The sequence below is a fragment of the Pinus tabuliformis genome, chromosome 8 (assembly GCF_031772625.1).
Source record: "Pinus tabuliformis cultivar Carrire ecotype Pingquan chromosome 8, CPIR1, whole genome shotgun sequence".
Taxonomy (NCBI): Eukaryota; Viridiplantae; Streptophyta; class Pinopsida; order Pinales; family Pinaceae; genus Pinus; species Pinus tabuliformis.
In genome coordinates, this window is record NC_142294.1 from 806,358,219 (window position 1) to 806,382,753 (window position 24,535).

The 24,535-nt window shown below is 37.4% G+C and overlaps 2 pseudogenes; both read left to right on the forward strand.

Moving 5' to 3' along the window:
- The first annotated feature begins 306 nt into the window (after positions 1-306).
- Positions 307-1,715, forward strand: LOC149238039 (putative serine/threonine-protein kinase PBL7 pseudogene; annotated as a pseudogene).
- Positions 1,716-12,166: 10,451 nt separating this feature from the next.
- On the forward strand, positions 12,167-13,090 carry LOC149238040 (serine/threonine-protein kinase PBL27 pseudogene; annotated as a pseudogene).
- The last annotated feature ends 11,445 nt before the right edge of the window (positions 13,091-24,535 follow it).

A 24,535-nucleotide genomic window follows, 5' to 3' on the forward strand; every position in this document is an offset into this window, starting at 1 on the left:
AGTAGCAAATAGTAAACCACCTCGAATGTCCAAGTCCATCATGGAAGATCATGGACCAACCATACACCATGCACCCCACATATTTCATTTCTTCTTTATATATATATATGAAGTTTTCAGGTGAATGCTCCAAGAAACACTAGCACCTTAAGACAAAAACACATAAAGTACAAAGAAGATTGAACAAGAGAGAGAGAGAGAGAGAAAGTAGCACTGCTCTTACATCTCTATCCCAAGTATCAAAAGGAATATATTTGTGTAGCCTTTTTAAAGTTACACATGACCACACTAAGAAAAAGGATTTAAATGAACAAAACAAGAATAGAAAGGCAAGATGAACCTCCCAAGATGGGGGAACCACATATTTCTATGCGAACATTCATTTCTCAAGAATTGGCTGCAGCGACGAATAATTTTCAACCTGAGTGTCTGTTGGGTGAAGGAGGCTTTGGCAGAGTTTATAAAGGGAGGCTTGAGAGCACTGGTCAAATTGTGGTTGTCAAGAAAGTCGACAGGAATGGATTGTAGGGAAACAGGGAGTTCCTTGTTGAGGTTTTCATGTTGTGTCTTCTTCATCACCGAAATCTTGTTAACCTTATTGGATAGTGACCATTGCGTTGATGGGGATGAGAGGCTTTTGGTATACGAGTACAGCAATTGGGATCGCTGGAAAACCATCTCCATGATCTCCTGCTTGATAAGGAGCCATTGTATTAGAACACAAGAATGAAAATAGCTACAGGTGCTGCAAGATGGTTGGAATATTTTCATGACAAAGCCAACCCTCAAGTCATATATTGCGATTTTAAATCCTCTAATATTTTACTGGATGAGGGATTTCATCTAAAGTTATCAGATTTTGGGCTAGCAAAACTCGGACCTGTTGGAGATAACACTCACATTTCCACACGAGTAATGGGAACTTATGGATATTGTGCACTAGAGTATGCTATGACAGGTCAACTGACTGTCAAGTTAGATGTGTATAGTTTCAGAGTGGTCTTGTTAGAGTTAATAAGAGGGAGAAAATATATTAACAATTCCCAGTCAACAAAGGAGAAAAATATTCTTCTTGGGCACAATCTTTGTTCAAGGACTACAAAAAATTTTCACAGATGGTTGATCCAAATCTTAAGGGACTCTATCCTGTGAGATGCATGTGTCAAGCACTTGCTGTGGTAGCAATGTGTCTTCAGGAGGATGCTACCACTCGGCCCCTGATCGGTGATGTAGTAACAACTATTGGTTACCTTGCATCCCAAATGTATTATCTTGTAGTGAATCTTGTTCAAACTAATCAGTTTGCACCATCAACTCTTGCCCATGAGAAAAGAAACAAGGAGAGGAAGTATTCTAATGGATCAAAAAGAGGAATTTATAAAGTATGTAGACATGGAAGTAACCCGCATGAACTATGCCTTGCAGATACTTCCCCTAAATGTCACACTACTCATGTTAGGGCTTCAAATACCTTAAATGAGTCTTGAGGTTCCCAGGATGGTAGTGGTATGGATTCTGGATATCCTGACAAGTTTGATGGGATGAGGCATAGCCTTAGAAAAATTGGGAGACCCAACAGAGATGGGAAGCGAGTCTTAGCTATCAGTCGAGATAGTGAACACACAATTGTTGAAGCCAGATCGTGGGGTGAGAATTTAAGAGAAAGGAAAAGGAGCAAGGCCCTTGGTGGGAGTGGGACATATGATTTTCATTGAGACTCTACTGAAGTCACACATGAACTATTAAGTTTTTGCAAATATTTCATCTTCCTTCACATAAATTATTGCAGTTTCTGTACTCTGATCTGAAACTGTGTATTTCATGTGTAAAATTTTCATTTCAATCATGAAAGTTCTAAAGTGACTTTACATAATTCAGATGATGCAGCCTTTCTTGGCATTTGAATGAGTAGAGTGAGAGGTTCAAGGGAAATTTTGAGATTTTCCCAGTCCTCTGTGTATAGGAAGGCAATTGTTACTATCAAGAATTTATGTTAGTAGGAGGTTTGTAAAGGCCTAAAAAAATAATATCAGCATAGTCAAATTCTTTTTTAAATTAAAACAAAAAAGATATTTTGTTAGCTTATAAATCCTCAAGAAATAATATCATCATAGTCAGATTCTTTCTTAAATGAAAACAAAAAAATATATTTTGTTAGCTCACAAATACTTACAACCAAACTTTGTTTCCAAAGTTCCTATACCCAGGGCTTAAAACCAAATTAGATAGAACTCAACCAAAAAAGTACACAAACTGTACATTGCTTGAACTTATCACATACACCAAAATGAACACCAACAAATATGTGCATAGGAGTTTCATCAAAAAGGATTCTATTACCTCAAGGAATCCCTTTAAGGCAACCTTTCTTGACATTTTTAGAAAAACAATCATCGCAATTGCTACCTTCATGAATAACCAAATAATTGGTAAACTCAATTCATGCCCAAGTGTTATGTGGAATTTTGCATCTACGGATAAGCACAATTTCCCTAGGTGGGTAGATGCACCTAAAACAACATATTTAAAGTGCTTAACCTTTTTCTATAGATGATAAATAAGACAAGGGACCTACTTGTTATCTTTCACTTTCCCTTTGTCTCCTTTTCTTGGCTCCCGTTGCTCCTTCTCGAACTTAATCCACTCGACAAGTACCTGCAATCATAAACAGAGGACAAAAGGAAATCAAAGCAAGAGATCTATGTATTATAAGCAAATGGAATTGAAAGCATTTACACATATAATCATCATACATGAAGACAAGAATATGGAAAAGGTGTAAACAACTTTATTAAGTAGAAGGACGAATTACATCCATGAAGTCTGATCCATTGTCACTCTTCCATCTTGGGTTCCAACCAACATCACATCAAAAGCACAACACTCTGGCAGCATAACAATAGTTGCTTACAATCTCAAACCTCACACCAATAGTATCTCCTTACAAATTCTCAAAGTCCAGCCCCTGATCACTTAGATGAGTGCTCAATTTATAGGAAAATGATGGTTGTTTGGTCATAAATGAGGGTATAGAATGGCCTTCCAAACTTAGAAGGGATGAGAGGATAGGAGATTACTTAACTCATTTCCTATCCAATTTTGAGCTCATAGGAGATGATAAGTGTGGGAATCTTCTAGATGGTTCTAGAAGATAAGAATATTCTCATAACCCTATGATGATTTCTCTCAATCTCACCCAGCGTAGGACAAAGTGGGCCTAAGTTCTCTGGAAAGCACCTTGACATGGGCCTACCTACACTGAAGCGCACTTACCCCTGACCAAGGTTGCACTGGTCCCTTAATGAGGCATTTCTGGAGGGCTTTAGGCCAAGAAACTCTCAGGGAAGGAGGCATTTAAAGTGTTGAATTGTCTAGGGCATGTAGCAACTGAATTAGGGTTTGATGAGACCCAATAGTATTGATCTGAATGATGGGAGTGATGTGCCAAAATGGATCTATAACAGTTGCCCCCTAAAGCATGAATTCAAAAATGATAATGTCGAGTGATATGCTTTACGATGTGATGAGGAGGTTTTGAAGTGGATGGTGACTTGCATCAATAACAATACATAATATCATGATATTTTGGATTTTGCATGAATTTTTGAGGGAAGGCATACCCATGCTCAACACATAAAATTTCATTACAAGTACATAGATAGTCGTCTACAGATATAGAACAATGATTAGATGACCATCAGGGTAAAGCCTTTGTACGGATGATTTGATACATTTCTTGAAATCGCAGCCCGGATGGATGAAACTAGATCTAGGGTCTTCTATCTCATTCAATCATTCATTCAAGTATGAGTCTAACCATGTGAATATGTGATCTGAAGTCGAACATGGGAAGACATTGTCTAATTACCAACCAATGATGTAAGCCGTTAACAGACGCGAGAGAAATCACCGTTAATGATAATGATACTCAAGGTAATGTAGTACATTCTACATGGTCTGAATGGAAGTTTTGATGTTGAACACCATACAAAGTCATTTAGTCAAAGGTCGGTGATTTCAACCTATTGCCGAAAGCGAGAAACCTACCATTAATTTCTGCAAGCCTCAACGTACTGGAAGGGTGTTTCTAAGTCAACTTCTTGGATAATGCGCTGATGCCGACAAGAAGCGACTCATCACAGGAGGGCCTTGATGTATCCCACATCAATGACATGAATTGAAAGTAATGATTTTTTGAGACGTAGTGTGACTGATGACATAAGGTTCAGGAATGGCAGTCATGAAAATGAAGGTTTATGAGTATTGCAAAGGATGAATTAAAACTGAGTGACTTCTCTTGAAGATGTCGGCGACACTGAATGGATTGGTAGCATTGACCCAAAACCAAAGTAATGGATGGTATGATAGACCGAGGTATGATGATCATCAAGCATATTACCCAACCCAAATAGTCACAGCGATGAAGTGAAAGTGTCATGTTTAAGAGCGACCTGTTGCCATAAAGTGGTTTACCCCTTTTCCCATTTTCCCCAGTCATTGCTGACCAATACCTCTTTATTTTTATCAATCTTGAGGATGATAACATATGCTTGTTGTATAATTCCACCCTTCAGGTGAATCCATCGCTATGTGATGTTTTAACAAGCCTAGTGAAGGTTAAATTCCGTCTTATCATGATGGACAAGTTTGTCGCTATTTTATGTCTTAACGAGTCTAATGACAATGATAACTCAATCCTTTTCATATTTAGAGAGTTTGAAAAGGGACAAAAAGAAAACTCCACAAGTTATTTTTCGTATATTTCTCTCTCAAGTCTGAAAAAGCGTAAAACAATACAAGAGAGAACCTATGGAACATGTTCGATCAACGTGTTCCTTTTTTGTAAATAATCTATCTCAGTTCGAAAAAGGGTTAAACTTATACTGAGTAGATGTCATTTCCAATCCATTAACGAGCTGAAAAGGACAAGTGCTCAACAATATTTTCATATTTAGAGATTCTAAAAAGAGCTTAAAGAGGACTCCAAGGGGGTTCCTTTTTCTATGTTTAATAGAGCTCGAAAAAGAGATAAAAGTATGCTCTATGGTCAAAGTACAATTCATGATCGTGCATGTCAAATTTTGTATGTTAGCTATAAATATGTTCAAATAAACACCAAATAGATTAAACATACCTATTTCATTGGTAAAAATAGGTAAATACTAACGTTTACTCATTTAGTGCTCATGAAATAAACATAAAAACAAGAATTTACCATGTTATTTTCACCATTTGATATTTACCATTCAGTTTGTGCTCTGACCCTGTTTTTTACCTCAATCTTCAGTAGCTGATTGTGAGAGATTCTGTGGATAATTTCTCATTCCGCCCGAACTAGGTAGGAGATCTACCCCTCCTCTTTCTTTTCATATCATTCTTTTACAGTTTCATGCAAGTTTTTAGGGTTTTTAGGGTCCCTAGGGTTAGAATATTTCACCCTGGGATCAACACAAACTTCCACGTCGAAAATTGCACTGGGGAGCACCCAGACAGAAGGCTAGCTACACTACATCACACTGTCTCCTTTCTTGGGCTGCACTGATGAGTTTCACAAACTTGTTTCACCTATTTGGCCCAAACTTTCTCTAACTTTTTGCATGAAAAGGATCCTAACTAAGCTTATGGTTTGATTTCAGGCTTTCATCAAATCAAAATGTCTATTACAGAGCATGAAGAACAATATATGGTTGCCCTAAATAATATTGGTACAGTTGAGGCCCTCAAAAATTGTGGGTTGCTCAAATACTTCAGGTGGTCTGGAATGAGGCAACAATCAGAGCTATTGCAGTTCCTAATTCATGCATGGGATCCAATAGATCAGGCTTTTCACATAAGGGAAATTTTTTTCCTTATTATGATCGATGATGTTTATTTTCTTACAGTGTTGTCGAGACGTGGTGCCCCCATATCTCTTTCAGGTTCCTCCCGTGGAGGGGAATCAGTGAGGGACTATGTTTGACAATTCTATCAGCTAGGTACATAGCCTAGAAAGGACGGAAAGATAATCCTCAAAGATATTTGTGATTTTCCTTTGAGAACAATCCTTTTCACCATCGCAAAGTTGGCAGGTAGTGTGACACTTCATCTGGCGAACAGATCATACATGTAGTATGCACTTGAGTGTCTTGAGCCAACTTTATTCAACTAGTGTGAGGCAGTACTTTCTTCACTGAAAGAACAGCTGACAAAGGTAAAGAGTGGTAAGACCAAGAATTTTAGCTATGGATTTCTCTTAATTTCTTTTACCTTAGAGGGAATTCCATTTATGCAACCTTAGCATGTAACACTGGGTGTAGTTGGTCATAGAGATCCACGGATGTAGAGATGGGTCGAATTGATGGATAGACATGCTGGTTAGTCATCGATTACATTTTCTACTACATTATTTAGTTGGCTCAATTGAAAACACATTATCATCGAGGAGAATCCATACATAGAGATGGATTTTCGTGGAGATCCAGAGTTGAGTTTACCAGTGGGCGCTCAATGGGGTGCTATAGGTAAATTGTTTTTTGACCAAAATGTTTTTTGATTTTTCAGTTTCTACATGTTTTTGTGTTTTGATATTTCAATACTAAACTAAAATCATTCTCATGCATACATATGTGGGTACTATTCGACCTATGAGACACCAACTGGAGGCAGGCGGACCAAGGCAGAGAAATGTTGGGAGAGAAGTTCTCCAAGATTTGGATTTGGTTGAGACAATGGCAGAGTTGTAGGATCATGTAGAGGGGTTAACCCTCAGTATTCTGGATGTTCGGATCGAGGAGTTACCTATGAGGCTGAAGCGTCATACTATTGGAGTTCCTGGCCGTTGGATGCGGCTCTTGCGCATGATAGCTCAAGCTGTGACCTGTTATCATGAGCATCACTAGGTCTACGTAGGATGATTTTTGTATGCATTTTGAGTTTACAGGTCAGATGACCAAACATGTCTTGGACACAAATTTTGTAAAAAATTTAAAACATCTTTTACTTTCAGATTTTTTCTATATATATGGTTATGTGCAATCCTATTCAACTAATGATGTGAATTGAAAATTTACTTTTACATGTGTCGCAAATGTCTGTTTAACACATAGTTCACTAATGAATCAGTTAATGTTTTAAATTTTCTGGAAATATGTTGATATTGAATGTACTCAAATTGTCTCTCCAAAATACAAACTCTAAGGAACATATGAAGAATTTTTGGGTTTCAAATGATACAAATTTTTGTTAGTTGCAGTACGGTGAGTTATGAGTCCAACCTAATGATGATTCGGAAAATTCCAAGTGAAATGGCATCAGAGAGAAGTTCGATCAATGCGCTATACTGAGCGATATTGTTTGTTGATGAACCAATACAAATCCCTTGAAAACTCACTAACTCACCAGTTGGAGCAAATATGGCCCATGGTACAAAAGATAAGTTCGGAGTACTATGACTAGCACTATCGGCGTAACCAAAAAATTGTTTCGAAGATTCCGACATTTGTAACAAATGAAAAGTGGATTACTTAACCACATAAAAACTCTAAAAGACACACTAACACACACACATGTAATTAAAGCATATATACAGGGATTTTACTATACTCAATTAAGCATAGCAAAGTTTGAGGTACAGTCTGTTTCAGGGCTGCGACAATGGAATTCCATCACAATCCACCAACTCGTAGGCACCTTTTGCCAAAACAAGCTTGACAATGTAAGGACCCATCCATAGTGGTTCAAATTTTCCTGCTCTAAGTTTATCAGCTTCCTGATCGTAAAGCAAGACCATGTCTCCTTCCGAGAAAATGTGAGGCTTGACATTTCTATTGTATTGCACCTTGATTCATTTCTTATGCACTTCGTTAGCCAATGTGACTTCACGACGGGTTTCATCCAAATAGATAAGTTCTAAGAATCACCCTTCTTCTTCCGAAGTGTCGGGTAACAGGTCAATCGCTAGTTTGAGAGATGAATTTTCACATTGTATCAACAACATTGCCTCCAGACCATACACCAATTGAAAGGGTGTGAATCCAGTTGCATTCCTCACTGAGATTCAATATGCCCACAAGGTAGAGTACAGGATTAAATGTCAGTTTCATTTATGAACTCCTATCATTCTTTGGAGCATTCGCTTTAGGACTTTGTTAATGGCATCAACTTGTCCATTAGCTTGTGGATAATAAGGATTAGAACTATCATGCGAAAGTCCTAACTTGGAAGCTAACTCACTCATCATGTGGTTGCAAAAATGTTAACCATGATCTATAACTATAGCCTATGGTACACCAAACCGGACAATCACGTGGTTGAAAAAGAAAAGTGCAGTTGTCTCGCCACTATTGTTTAATGTTAGCATCGCCTGGGCCGATTTTGTGAAATAGTCAACAACGACTATAATGTACGCATGACCCCCAACCGAGGTGGCGTTACATGTCATGAAGTCAATGCCCTATTTGGAGAATGGTCGAACAACGACCACAAGATGCAATGGTGCAGGTGGTAATCTAGCTTTATGGTCATAGATCTGGCATGCATGATAGCTTCTGACAGCAATAATGCAATCTTTGAACATGGAAGGCCAGAAGTAACCAACACGGAGAATTCTCTACGCAGTAGCATAACCAGATAAGTGTCCACCACAAGCACCTGAATGGCAATCATTCAAAACTTTCTCTACTTCCTCATGAGTGAGGCACCTTCGTAAAATCATATCGATACCACAATAGGTGAAAATTTGTTATGTGGAATTTTGCATCTACTGATAAACAAAATTTCCCTAGGTGGGTAGCTACACCTAGAAAACTAGATTTAAAGAGCTTAACCTTTTTCTATAGAAGATAAATAAGACAAGGGACTTACTTGTTATCTTTCACTTTCCCTTTGTCTCCTTTGCTTGGCTCTTGTCGCTCCTTCTCGAACTTAATCCGCTCGACAAGTAACTAAAATCATAAAGAGAGGAAAAAACCAATCAAAGCAAGAGATTTATCTACTATAAGCAAATGGAATCGAAAGAATTTACACATATAATAATCATACATGAAGACAAGAATATGGGAAAAGGTGTAAACAACTTTATTAAGTAGAAGGAAGAATTACAACCATGAAGTCCGATCCATTGTCACTCTTCCAGCTTGGGTTCCAACCAACATCACATCAAAAGCACAACACTCTGGTATCATAACAATACTTGCTTACAATCTCAAACCTCACACCAATAGTATGTCCTTACAAATTCTCAAATTCCAGCCCTTGATCACTTAGATGAGTGCTCAATTTATAGGAAAATGATGGTGGTTTGGTCATAAATGAGGGTATTGAATGGCCTTCAAAACTTAGAGTTAGTTTCCATGGAGGAAGGGATGAGAGAATATGAGATTACTTAACTCATTACCTATCCAATTTCGAGCTCATAGGAGATGATAAGTGTGGGAATCTTCTAGATGGCTCTAGAAGATAAGAATATTCCTAGAACCCTATGATGATTTCACTCAATCTTTCCCAGCGTAGGTCAAAGTGGGCCTAAGTGCTTTGGAAAGCACCCTGAAAGGGGCCTACCTGCACTGAAGCACACTTACCCCTGACCAAGGCTGTGCTAGTCCCTCATGGTGGAATTTCTGGAGGGCTTGAGGCCAAGAAACTCTCAAGGAAGGAGGCATTCAAAGTGTTGACTTGTCTAGGGCATGTATAAATTGAGTTAGGGTTTGATGAGCCCCAATAGTACTGATCTGAATGATGGGAGTGATGTACCCAAATAGATTTGTAACACCAAGGGTACCCACTTTTAGGTTCTATCATGCCTTGTGACAATGTCAACTGCCCAGGGCCATTGCAAAACAACTAGGCTATCAAAGAAAATAATTAAAGACAAATAATGGGCACTGAATGTTAATGATACCAAGCATTAATCCGTAACAGAACACATATAAAACCCAAATTCAGAGGTATTCATCCCATCTTCTTTCTAAGAAACCAACACCAAGTGATCCTTCCTTCTATCGCATTCATTTAGAGAGATTATCCATTCTTCCACAAAAATATATAATTTACAAAGAGATCAACTTGGAAAAGATATTTATCGAAATAAATAATGATAGATGCTCTATACCTTTGTTTATACTACCTAAGCATTGAATTTTACCTATGCTTTCCTTGATGCCACAGGGTCTCATGATTTTGAAGTTTACATATTACCAACCAACTTTTTATTTTGTTTCACCATGATAGTCTACTGTTATGAAATATTTTCGGTAAAATATTGCACTCAAAACCTAGTAGAACTCTTAGCATCCTTTATTTTTCAATCTTGACATTGAGCCCCATAGCTTAAGATCATCCATGCACATATATTATGAGGTACCAAATTATGGGATATTTCTTAAATCCAATCTAGCCTTCTTATATGTTGTTAAGTAGGAGAAGTTATCCTTCTTCCACAATAATTATTGGCAGAGGAACTATTCCTTCTAATTGAGAAACCATGGAAAGATACATCAAAACACTTAATTTAACCCAGAATGCAAAAGTAGCCTCCTATGCAAGAATTTGGGTGGTTTCCTATACAAGAATTTTGAAAAAGGCTAGTTTGGAAAAGCTAGTTCCCAAAAAATTCTAAAATTTGAGAATGTCTTTGATATCCACGATCTTCAATGAGTATAGGAACCTACAAAGATCTTGTTGAATAGCAATAAATATAGAAGAGGTAAAAAAGGTAAATTCATTGAATTAATGGCCAGGAGTTTAAAAATATATATATCTTTAACACCTTAGTAAAAATATCAGATTTTAAAAAAAGGTGGTTTCATCAGATGCAGAAAAAAAAGTGAAATAACAGATTGCAAACCATATTCTCTAAAAGTATTCCAACTATCTTATGTTGTAATTGATTTTTATTCCAAAATATATGGTGTAGACACAGTGCTTGATTTGATAGTTTCTATATCTAGAGCTTATAAATTTTAATGTTTTCTTCGTGCCAAAGAAATATTGTAGTTCAAAGAGTCATCACTATCCTAGAATATTTGTCTAAAAGTTAGTGTGAGAAAGAAGAGCCATATTTTAGAAGTGTCTATACACAATAATTTCCAACAATTTCTAACGGAGTTGTTGGTAAAATGGTTAAAGAATTTTGTAGTTTGCAACCATTTTTGGTATTACTGTTGAGTTTCTAAAAAATTTAAGTGGGTTCTGAAAAAGGTTGTTGGATTCCTCCTTTGTGTTTCATGTAGATGCAAGTTGAATCCATTAGTATAAAAGTTTGTTAGACACCTAATCTGTTAGGGTTGGTGGGGAGGAATTCCAATATTCATTGAAGTCCAAGTGACCTCTTGGAAGATGAAAACCAAGGGTCATAAAAATATGTATTAATATGTACATCTTGTGAATATAATAAATCCACATGAGTTATTCAAATATTTCCTATCAATTTTGTGTGTGTTTGACCTAGTATCATTGTAGGTTCCTCTCTAGCCTACTTAAATGTGTGAAAGCCATTAGTTTTGTGGCCTTAATGTGGGCACCCTCACCAAAATTGTGCCCTCTCTATGCATGTCAATTTTTCCTGTTGAAAATACACCTAAGCATTTTACCATTTATGTTTTCCATATTGTAAACCTAATGCACTTAACTATCCCTCTGCCTAGTTTTGTCACTGCTCTAACCAATTTTCACCCACAAGTTTGTCAGTTCTATTTAATGCATGTTAAGGAAACATTGGCATATGATGCTTCCTCTAATCCTACACCCATTTCTGTCTTGCGTCATGGGATATTTATACATTCAAATAAATATCAAAGGATATGCACCACTGGAAACCTTCAGAGGATATGCAATTTGTGGTCATGGATAGTCTAAATCCTCACGGTGCTTCATATATATATATATATATATATATATATATATATATATATATATATATATATATATATATATTATTGAATATTATTTATATATATGTTTGTAGCCTTTTAAAAGTTACACATGACCATACTAAACAAAAGGATTTAAATGAACACAAAAAAGAAAAAATATATCACACTCTGCTCTGCTGGCTACCTGACTGGATTTCTTCCCCCTTGAACTATTATTTGATTTCTTTTTTTCCCCTTGAACTGTTATCGAATTTTCTTGTTTCCCCTTGAAATTGGATTCTTCTCATACTGAGTTTAACTGTTAGCTAAGAAGATAAATGAGTTGTTTTCCATGCTATGGATCTACAAAGGAGGTAAAAGATGTGAAACACTTGAAAAGGTACGAACTCAATGGTATTAAGAGAAAATATGACCATGAATATCCCGCTACATCTTCTAATCATCTTCCCAAAGCCTCTTTAGATAGATTGAGATCGAAGTCCTTCCATGGGAACAGGAAATATGAACCTCCCAAGATGGGGGAACCACATATTGTTGTGCAAACATTCATTTTTCGATAATTGTTTGCAGCGACAAATAATTTTTGGTTTGAGTGTATATTGGGTGAAGGAGGCTTTGGCAGAGTTTATAAAGGGAAGCTTGAGAGCACTGGTTAGATTGTGGCTGTCAAGCAACTCGATAGGAATGGATTGCATGGAAACATAGATTTCCTTGTTGAGGTTTTGATGTTGAGTCTGCTTCATCACCCAAATATTGTTAACCTTATTTGATATTGTGTTGATGGGGATCAGAGGCTTTTGGCATACAAGTACATGCAATTGGGATTGCTGGAAAACCATCTCCATGATCTCCCGCCTGATAAGGAGCCATTATATTGGAACACAAAATTGAAAATAGTTCTAGGTGCTGCAAGAGGGTTGGAATATTTCTATGACAAAGCCAACCCTCAAGTCATATATCGTGATTTTAAATCCACTAATATTTTACTGGACGAGGGATTTCATCCAATGTTATCAGATGTTGGGCTAGCCAAACACAGATGTATGGGAGATAAGACTCGCATTTCCACATGAGTAATGGGAACTTATGGATATTGTGCACCAGAGTATGCTATTACAGGCCAACGGAATATCAAGTTAGATGTGTATAATTTCATATTAGTCTTGTTAGAGTTAATAACTGGGAGAAAAGCGATTAACAATTCCCAGTTAGCAAAGGAGGCTCCAGAGGAGGTACCATGAAATCAATGACCCCACCCAACAGAAAACTTGAAGAAAATGAAAGAAATGAAGAAAAACCATACTTCAAAGGAGGTCCCATGAAATCAATGACCCCACTCAATAGAAAATCTGAAGAAAATGAAAGAAATGAAGAAAAACCCTACCTCATAGTCAAACATTGTGCACATGCAGAATCGCGATGGCTGATTTCAAATGAAGGAACCAGAATTCAACCCTGTATGGTTTCGCGCCATCCCGAAATAAAAATAACAATAATATTTGACCGGCTTTCCCCTACTCAATAGAAAACTTGAAGAAAATGAAAGAAATGAAGAAGAACCCTACCTCATAGTTAGACATTGTGCACATGCAGAATCTGAAGGTAATGATTGAATTCAAGTGAAGCACCAGAAATCAACTTGGTACATTTCGCGCCATCCCAAAATAAAAATAACAATAATATTTGACATGGTTTCCCTCCCCACAGTTACACTAATTCTATATAGAAGCCAAGAGTTGTAAGAGTTTGCTAAGGTGTGTTTCAAGGAGACAATTAGAACCATATTAGACTGCAATGCGTGTTGCATGGGTTCACCCATAAATATACTCTGTAAGTTAATGATTGCAATATTTATTTATATAAAGTGTTTATGATAAATGATTAATGATTTTTTTGTTGGAAATAGGAAGAGAAAGATGAGAAAGGTGAGGCACAAGGTTTGTTGTAAATCAATTAAAAGGTAAGGAAAATATCTCCAAATAATAGGAATTTTCAAGTTTCCTCTTTAATAGGACTAAATATTAGTTGGAGCTAGAGAGTTCGCCTCAAAAACATTGATTGTATACTCTAGAAATCAAAACCTGACATATCCAAGTTAGTCCATTACACGGATTCGTCTTGGACAAAGGTTGCAAAGGCTAAGGTGAAAACCTCCCCTTTTTAATGTGAGTTTTAAACCTTCCATTTGAGAATGCTAAAAACAAGGTCAATATCTTGAAAGGAGGTCCTTGATTTTACCAAAACTCAATATCAATGCTTAATCAATGGTGTGATTCTTTCCATTGGGGTTTGGCCTTGAACTTTGGGATCTATCTTTAGGTGTAGTTATCAATCTGTCATTTCATTAATGTGTTGAGAAGGTCTTAAGGGCTGTAGGGGATAAGATGGTTATTTTCCAATACCCATCCCTTGAAACCCTACAAGGAGATGGTGTAGCTCATTTTGTTGTTGTAATATTTTAACCATAAGCTCTTCCTATGAGGATTCCCCTATAAGGAGGGTATGTAAAGGAAGTGAAAAAGTAACAAAATTTTGTGTTGAGTCAAAGGAGGGTTATATATTGTAGGTGCATCTAGAGATATTGACAAAGGTGAAGGGGAATGGAGTTTACCTCTAATTGCAACACCTCCTATTCCACCATTCGAGGTGCTAAAGGGCACTAACTTTAAGGGTCATAGGTGAAAGCTCACAAAGATCTTAAGAATTAGAAGGTAGGAGTGATTTAGCATAGGAATGATTCTTCAACAGTTTACTTTTTGGGTGAGATTTCCCAGTAACTTGAAAAAATTGAAGTGCTACCACCTACAAATTAAGTAGAGTATGATCACATGTTTCCTAATATTCAAAGAGTCTCTTCATATTTTTCCATGAGATCCATGGCGAGTATGTTCAAGGGTCAATAACTCATGCTAAGGTATCATCTCTGATTCATGACACATATACTCCTTCAACTAGTGATGGAGAGTCCAACCAATGAGTAGGAAAGGTTGTTCATTTACAAGGTTGGCATCAATCAAGTATTCTCCCTCTCTAGCCAACTCTCAGATGAGGAGTGTGTATAATGGACTTATTATTGTAAACAATTGAAAATATTGGATTATCTTCAAGTTCAAGGGCTTTAAGTGGTTGCCTCAACTTACAACTCTTTAATGGAACTATGTGTTTTTCAATTAGACCCTTATGGTAAAGGAGCCGCAAAAGAGGAAGGTCTTATGGCTATTTTTAAGGGGTTGGCCTAAGCTCACCTATGTACTAACTTCTTTTTTCAAATGACAAATGTAACTTTGGTTACTATTACAATAAACTAAATTACTCTCTTATCACTTGTTTATTCTTGTGTATTATTGATCCCAAAAGATTAGATCACATGATAAGTAACCTCTACTTGAAGGGTTTGTAGTAATTGTTCAATATTGTAAAAGTCTACAATGTTTGTCTTTGACTAACTTTCTCATGAATGAGGCCTTTCAATGTATTCTAAACAAATACGTAGAATAATCATTGCCAATATTATGTGCTCCCTCTTTATTGACATCCATCATTGGAGTAATGTTATTGTTAATAACAAAAGCAGGTCACAATGAGTAAGTAGATTTGAGCTCTCTAAATGGATTGACACCATGAGCTACCAATGAAAGCCTAAGATTATATACAAACCAATGACCCCTAAAACACTAGTGAAGTGATGAGATGACACCAAATTCATTCAAGGAATTTCGCTAAGTGTTGTACTGCACTTAGAGTTTCAAGTTGGTAGGTTAAGATTCCACGGTCCTAATGAGCTTATCATATAGAGAGGAAGACATAACCCATTTCTAAAAGAATTGAATCCTTTTGTTCTATGGCTTTATGAATACAAAACCATCTTCAATGGGGTGGAGATCATCTCCAACAACTTGGTCCATGCATAGGTAAGTTCAAGAATCATTTCCTTGGTTAATGTTTCAGATTATTGATGTCCTCCTACCTATCAGATTGTTAAGTATGTTCTTTATCACATTCCCTAACATGTCCTTTGGGTTGGATTTAGAATGTATCTTGAAATCAATATATTTTTCCAAAATATTTAGAATTTGAAGCATATTCACTACTATCCTATGACTTGCAATGACTTTATTTCCCCACTCTATAACTTATCTTTGAGAAGGAGTGCCCTGGGTTCTTCCCCACAATTTTGGTTTTCTTGGAGTTGATTGGTAATAGATATATAACTAAGAATGGAAGATACATACATGCATATGGAGCTACTAAACTTGTAGGGCCCACTTTAGAGTCAGGTTCCACATTAGTGATTTGGGGTCTTGTAGATTCGATTGGGAACCCATTTTGATTACATAGCTGCATCCCGTTTATGTTACTGTAGACATTGGAAGCTTTCCAACTGTGTGAAAATCACCTCAAACGAAGTTCGCATCTGAAAGTTATGTCTCTCAGAAGTTGACCTACCTTATTGACCACCATGGCAATGAGTGCATGCCATGTCAACCCCGATTATTCACACATGTGGGGGTTTTCCAAAATAGAAACACTAATTGAGGATTGAAACATGCAAAAACCTTAATCTTGATGTTGAATGACTACAGGTTGTGTTATACTAGGTTACTAGGAAAGGAAGGGGCTCCATTTTTTTGGCATTATTATTATTCCATAGTTGAGGATGGCATCAAAGAATGGGATATCAAGCATAACATAAGAGGAATAATATTTTTGTAGTAATCTTTCATGCCACAATGTCCAAGCCCACTCCATAGTGAGTGAACCTTTCTTTGTACTTATATTTCATAATTGAAACATAGAGACTAGAGCATATGCCTCACCTTCTAGCTAGGATTTCTCTCATATTAGGTTTCCCAAGTCATATATTCTATTCATTTGTGTGGATGGTTTGTTTATTTTCTTGTTTCTTCCATTTTGATTTCAAATATAGCCATAATTTGGAGTGATACACTAGTAATATTTAATCTAATACCTAAGATAATAAACTACGTAACAAAATATTTCAAAACAATGTAAGAATTAATGTGACAAACTATTCTAATAGAATATCCACAACAATGTACTGATCAATGAAATTGTTCTTAATGATTTTCAATCATTGGATTGACAAACTCACAATATGACCTAGAGTTTCCTACCTATGAGCACTCTCCAGTGAAAACCTTATTATGTTGTGTAATGTGGTGTGTTGATGTTCTTATGTTTGGCTATATATTTTTTCTTGGTATTTGGATTATTAACCAATGTAATAAATAGCATGAAGCATATGCACAATATTTGTTCAATAGATAAATAATATATATTGTTTATGCATTGGGTAATTTTGACTTGTTCATTATAATGTGTTTAGGATCCCACACTAACTCCCCTAATTAGGGGAATATACTATCATATTAGGGTGATATTTATTAAATAATTATCATGAGGTAGTAGAGTGTCAAATCAATAATTGTAGGTGGTATCATTGAAGAAGGTCCACTAGTTAGTGGTTAAGAGAATTCCACTAAGTGGTTAGGGTTTTGGTCAATTATAAAGTATATATATTAGTAGAAGCTATGTAAGCAATTTCCATGTGAATATTATTGTATTTGGAGCTATATTTATGTTTGGGGTTGCCCCCTCTAGGACATAATTGAAAATTTCACTCAATTCTGAATATTAATAAAGGTTTTCTTACTATTTTTATCTCCCAATTTTGGTTTTGTTTACTTCTTGCAATTATATTTATGTATTATATTGTGCTCTAACTATTATATTTCAACAAACAAGGAACACCACAATTGGTATCATAGCACTTTTTTGTGCTAGCATGCACTCTTATTTTAGAGAAAAAAAAGAGTAAGGATGTGTTTTGATGTCTCTAAATATCATGATGTTGTTGTTTAATAGGTAAACTAGTGGTTGGGGAAGAATACACATAGAAAATACAAGTGACATGACTTGGTTGGACACCTTTCTAACATCTATTAGTACCCCTTTGTGTAGTATCATATCGGAAAACACTTGTATATGAAATTGTCTTCCACATAGGTGAAGATTTGGTATGAGAAACCTATTTGAGGAACTGATTAGATGTGGATGGATGGGAAGTGCTAGGGTTTGCAGGCATTCGTAGGTGTAGAACTCCATGGATGTGCGCAAAGGAGGGAGCTCCACTCCCTCCTACAGGCAGGCGGTGGCTAGCTGAGGAAAGAAATCGATAAAGAGCGTCAGAGGACCTTTAGGGATAAGGAATACAGAAGAGGAACAAGATTTAAACAAGTCAAGGGAGAATAACAACAATAAAGAAAATGAGGAAGAATGCAAGGAACAGGGAGCGAAAAACAAAGCACAAAAGGGGCCATGTAAACCCAAAGCTGAGGTCACACACAGAGTAGTTTTAAATGATCCTGCTCTGCAGGCGCACAGGGATCACATGTAGACATATGCTATCATTTGTAAATTCATGGGATTATGGCCCACTAAAAAGGCTTTACAGACATGGATTAAATACAACTGGAAACCAAAAGGAAGCATTGACCTACATCTTGGGTCAAAGGGTTTCTTCACTGTGGTCTTCACAAATATTGAGGATAAAGATAGGGTGTTTGAAGGAGGGCCATACTTCTATGCAGCAATAGGCCTCTACATGCGACCGTGGATGATGAATTTTGTCCCTGAATGAGAAACCTTCACTTCGGTCCCGGTATGGGTAAGACTCTACTCTCTACCTCTTGATTACTAGCAAATAGAATCGTTATCTACCATAGGAAACAAATTAGTCTACTTTGTCAAAGCTTCTGAGGCCACCAAAAGGGGAAAGTACACTTCCTTTGCACGAATATGTGTGGAGATGGATCTGTTTGGGGCTCTATCGGATGAGGTCATCTTGGAAGTATTTGATGAAGAATGGGTGCAAACAGTAGACTATGAACATATTACTTTTAGATGTTGGAGGTGCCATGAGCATGGGAACCTATTCAGAGACTGCCCTCTCAGTAAAACAGTGAACAGAAGTAAAGCAAACATAATGAAAGAGATTGAAGTCTTTTACAAAGTGGTACATAGAGGAAAAGGGGGCAAGAGGGGGCCAAAGCAACATCAAATAGAAGGGCAACAGGCTAACCTAAACAGGTTCCAAGTACTCGAAGAAGAAGAAGAGATAACAAAAGTAGATCAGGTTATGGAAGGAATCCCAGTGGAGCGAGAGAAAGAAGAGGATAGAGCACAAACATAGGATTGTTACAAACAAAAAGAGACTATGATGAGTGAATCAGAACTGGAGATGGACCTAGAAATGACCTAGAGTGAGATGGAAATGGAGGATCATGAACTATAGGAGATTCTTGATAGGGAACACCTAGATATAGAAGGGTTCTTGAAATAGGGGACCATGAGTGGGGTAGACTCATTACCGCAAGAAGAGTTCAATAGAGTACAATAGTTTTTCCTATGGAAAAATCAAGATAAAGGGCTAGACAGACAAAAAAAAAATGAAAGACAGGGAAATGAAGGTGTAAAAACTATGAAAATCACACCTGGATTAGCACCCAGAAACCTAGGAAAGAAAAGAGGCAAGAAAAAGCAGAACGAGTTATTGATGGAATGTGGAAAGATAATGATAGATTCAAGTAAGATGAAAGATCTAACCAGCTACTCCTTTACGAATATTTAATACTGGAGTTTACTTCTTGGAATATCAGAGGTCTAGGTAGTAAAAGAAAGCAAAGAATTCTTAGTAATAGAATGAAACAAGAACCTCTGGATATGATCTTTATCCAGGAAGCTAAATGTTCCATTCAAAAAATAAAAGGAATTCATAACAAATGGGTCAATAGATTTGAGCTTCTAGAAGTCAAAGCAGATAATGCAGTAGGGGGAATACTTACTCTTTCAAACCCCCAAAAGATTGGCATAATAGATGCTGAGGCATCTAGAAATTATTTATCAGTGGTTATACAACCAGTGGGATTTCGGGAGACCTATCTAGTCACGAATGTTTATGGCCCTCAAAGAATGGATGATCAACTCAAGTTTCTAGATTCTCTTATGGAGCTTAGAGATAGACATGTAGATGTACCATGGATCTTATGTGGGGACTTTAACATGATCAAATCACTTTCAGAGAAAAAAGGGGGAACCAGAACATTAAGCAGAGACTCTTCATAATTTCAAACTTTTATAGACAATATGAAGCTTGTTGATACTGACATGAGTAATGGACTCTTCACTTGGAACAATAAAATAAGAGGAGAGTCACAAGTTGCCTCAAAGTTAGACAGATTCATAATCTCAAAGGAACTTATGCTTACCAACAAGGAAATGATAGCGAGAATTCTCCACTTTGGAGGCCTGGACCATTGGTCGGTTCAACTTGAGGTTCAGGGCATTGGTGCCCCCAAGAATAGATCTTTCATATTTGAGAATATCTGGCTCACCCACCCAGACCTCATCAGCAACATCAAAAAATGGTGGACAAAAGATCTGCATATTCAGGGTATAAGAATTTTCCAGCTACATAAAAGACTGAAGCACATCAAGCTCAGACTTAAAGATTGGAGCAAGAATGAATTTGGCAATATTTTTGCAGCGAAAGAAACTGTTGAAGATAAAATGAGGGAACTCAATCAAATCCTTATCACGGATGGTTTTGATAAAGATAGAAATGAACTAGTCAACAAACACCATCAAGGCTGGGAGAATTTATGTAAACAAGAGGAAACATTTTGGAGACAAAAATCCAAAGTTCAATGGATGAAAGAAGGGGAGCATAACACTAGATTTTTCAACAGATCTACCATAGCAAACAGATCTCATAACAAGATCTCTTTGATCAAGGATGAGGGAGGTCATCTTCATAATTCCCATGACAATATAGAAGATGTGTTAGTTCAACACTTTCATGGAATAGCACAGGAAACCATTTCTGACAGAGAGCATTTTATCAGGGATTTAACAAGACATATTCCTAGACTAGTTACTAGAGACGATAATTTTAATCTCAATAGGCCAGTGACAGAAGAGGAGGTTAGTGAGGTTATCAAAGATATGCAAAATGGTAAAGCACCAGGCCCTGATGGTTTCAATGTGGATTTCTTTAAAGCTTGTTGGAATATTTTTAAACAAGACATTTTGAACATAGTGGAAGATTCTAGGTTGAATAGAACTATTTTGAAGGTGCTTAATATTTCCTTCATCTCCCTAATACCCAAACAGGACAATGCTCAGAATCCAGATAGGTTTAGACCCATAGCCTTATGCAACGTGGTTGATAAGATAATATCCAAGGTTGTTGCTAACAGACTCAAACCAATTCTTCCTACTCTAGTTTCTGTGGAGCAATTTGGTTATGTGGAGGGTAGACAAATTCTTGATAACATCATTCAAGCGCATGAAGTGGTGCACTCTTTGACAAGCAATAGGAAGGCTAGTATGATTATGCAATTGGACCTAGCCAAAGCTTATGACAAGTTGAATTGGACCTATATAAGAAGGGTCCTTATTGCTTTTAGGTTTGATCATAACTGGGTTAGATGGGTAATGGCCCTAGTAACTTCTTCTAGCTTTTCAATTCTGGTTAATGGTTCTCCTTCCAGTATTTTTAGTCCTTCCAGAGGCCTCAGACAGGGTGATCCACTCTCTCCCTTTCTCTTGATCCTCATGATGGAATGACTGGGTTGGTCTATCAAGCATGCAAAAGAAGTTGGTAATATCAAAGGCCTCCAACTTTCAGAGAGTGGTTAGGCTTTGAACCATCAACAATTTGTTGATGATACTATGCTGCAGGAAATCCCCACAGTCAAAGAAGCTCTAGCATATAAGCATATCCTATCTGACTTTGCCATGGCTATAGGTATGGAAGTTAATCTCTCCAAATCTAAGATTTTTTCTTTAATACCAATATTGCTATTCAGAAAAATATCTCCAGGATTCTAGGCTTTCAAAGAGATGTTCTTCCCTCCAAATATTTGGGAGTTCCTCTTACTGATAAACCTTTGCACAAGGGCATTTTGGAGCCAGTGATTAATAAGATGCAGGATAAAATCAGGAAATGGACCTTTAGATCTTTAAACTTGGCTGGTCGGTTAGTGCTCACAAAATCTGTTCTCCAATCAATCCCTGTTTTCATGCTATCAGTCCTCCCAACTCCAAAAGGAGTTTTGCAACATTTTAGAACCATTCATAGAGACTTTCTTTCGGGGGAGGGAGAGAAAGAAAGAAATGGGCATTGGTAGCTTGGGAGAAGATTTCCAAACCTAAAAAATATGGGGGTCTTGGACTGGATGATCCAGAAGCACTAAGTCAAGTTTTAGGGGCGAAATTATGGTGGCGCTGGGTAAAAGACCAAAAAGCGTAGTGGGCTAGCATTTGAAAAGATAAATATGCCAGCACTTGGCAAGATAATGATCTCATAAGGACGTCTGGCATCATAAAAGGCTCACACATCTGGAATAAGACTTGGGGGAATAGAGGATTAGTACAAAAAAACAGCTTCTCGGAAATTAGAGATGGTGATCTTGCTTTATTTTGGGAGGACAAATGGCAACAAGAACCTACACTGTTAAGAGAGGATCTATTGGACCTTGAGAAAGATACAAATTCCCTAAGGTTATTTAAGGTAAAAGATTTTTGGGATCAAACCAATAGCGAAGGAAAATGGAGAACCTGGAATAATTTGGATAATAGGGAAGACAGCCCACTGAAAGTCAAAGCAAAAGCACTCCTAACAATGTTGGAACAAAGGAAAATTTCAGTGACAAGGGGGCATGATCAACTTAGATGGGGCAACAATATTGTAGGCACCTTCAATCTTAAGGAAGCAAAACGTATTCTCCTTGAGCTAGATTCCAATGAACCAAAAATGGTTTGACATAATATATGGAGACCTCAAGGATGGATGAAGATTAAACTCTTTATGTGGTTGGTTCATCATAGGAAAATTCTGACTTAGGATAACGTTCGGAAGAGGGGTGTTTTGGGCCCTTCCAGATGCCAGCTCTGTGAAGCCCAAGAGGAAACAATAGAGCACCTTCTCAATAACTGAATTTTCACCTCTTGGTTGTGGGTTACTTTTTCCACTATCTTCTAGCAAATAAACAGGGACAAAGGAAGTATCATCAATACCCTAAAAAATTGGAGACACAACTTCTCTGATTTTGAAATTCTAGGCTCAGCCTGGGCTTTAACACCAAGCTTCATAATTTGGACTGTCTGGAAAGAAAGGAACTACAAAATCTTTAAGAATGTAAAATGTTCCTCCCAACACCTTTTTAAACAAATCTTAAGACAACTTAAGGAGACGGTAAGTTCCATAGTGTGAACTTACCCTAGGAATCCACCGTCTGAAGCTGAAACACAGATTCTTCTTAAGTTAGATATGCAGGGGCTTATTCCTCAGGGCCTGAACAGGAAGGGTTTGAAACTTGATACTAAGCAGGATTATTGGCATCCTCCCTCTTAGGGTTTTTTGAAATTCAACATTGATGAGGCTTCCAAAGATAACCCGGGTATTGTTGGCTTTGGAGGCATTTTAAGGGATGAAAATGACAGTGTCCTTTTCATTTTCCATTGCGATTTGGAAGAGCCACTAACAATATGGCAGAATCAATGGCTCTTGAACAATGTTTAGAATTCCTGAAGCAGGAAAATATCCAGAATTTTATTGTCGAAGTTGATTTAGAGTTAATCATAAACTCGGTCAAAAGAATCAGTTGTGGAACAGAGCCAAAAAAAGTCTCAAAGAAATGGAGGCTACTCCAGGTCTTTCACAGGATTCAGCTTCATCTTCGAGGCTTATGTGCTATGAGTTTTAACCATGTGTGAAGGACAAAAAATAAATTGGTGGACATCTTGGCCAATGAAGGAGTGCTCTGTACCAAAAGTAGGGTTGCGATGAGCTGGCCTGAGATACCTCTGAATAGATTAAAAGTGCAATTTCATGACCAGGCGGATGAGGACATAATGGTGTTCCGAAACAAAGACATAGAGGCGGGGTCTAGCTGATGTGGATTATTTATGAAGAGTTTTTCCACAGTAAGAACATTCTGGGGATGCAGGTTATTGTCAACCTCCCCAACCCTCGACAGTATGAACACAAAAGTTTTAGTTGGAAGTTACTGGGTAGGCTCAGATCTGAGGATGGTTGGCCAAAAAGATGGATTTTAATCGTGCAATGGTTCATGAGTCTGCAGAGATGGGATGATGAGTGGGGCCGGAATTACAGCTTTTTTGGTAGCCTTAAGCCCTCCGTGTTTCTTTTTGTAGCTGCAATACTGCTCGTGAGGTGGTTGATTGTCCATTGCACACCCTTCACGGGGAAAGCGGTTTTGTGGAGTTGGGAGAAATTCCATTCACCTTGCTCCACGTGGCATGGTACAGGGAAGGAATACTTCCCTCATCGCGTGGTAATCTTCGGTAAGTTAGGCTCATGCGATATGCTCCTCGGCTATTGGATCTTGCAATATGGATCTACAGTCATGAACAAGCAAGCATGTTGGTGGGTCCAGGATGGATATTGCATGGTTAATCGCTGGGCTACTAGGTATAGCGATATTATCCTCCACTGTTGGATTTGGCATGGAGGATCTACGGCCAGGAGCAAGTGTGCAGGTCGGTGGGTCCAGGATGGCTATCGCGTGGTTAATCATCGGGCTACTAGGTATAGCGATATTATCCTCTACCGTCGGATCTAGTGAGGAGGATCGACAGTT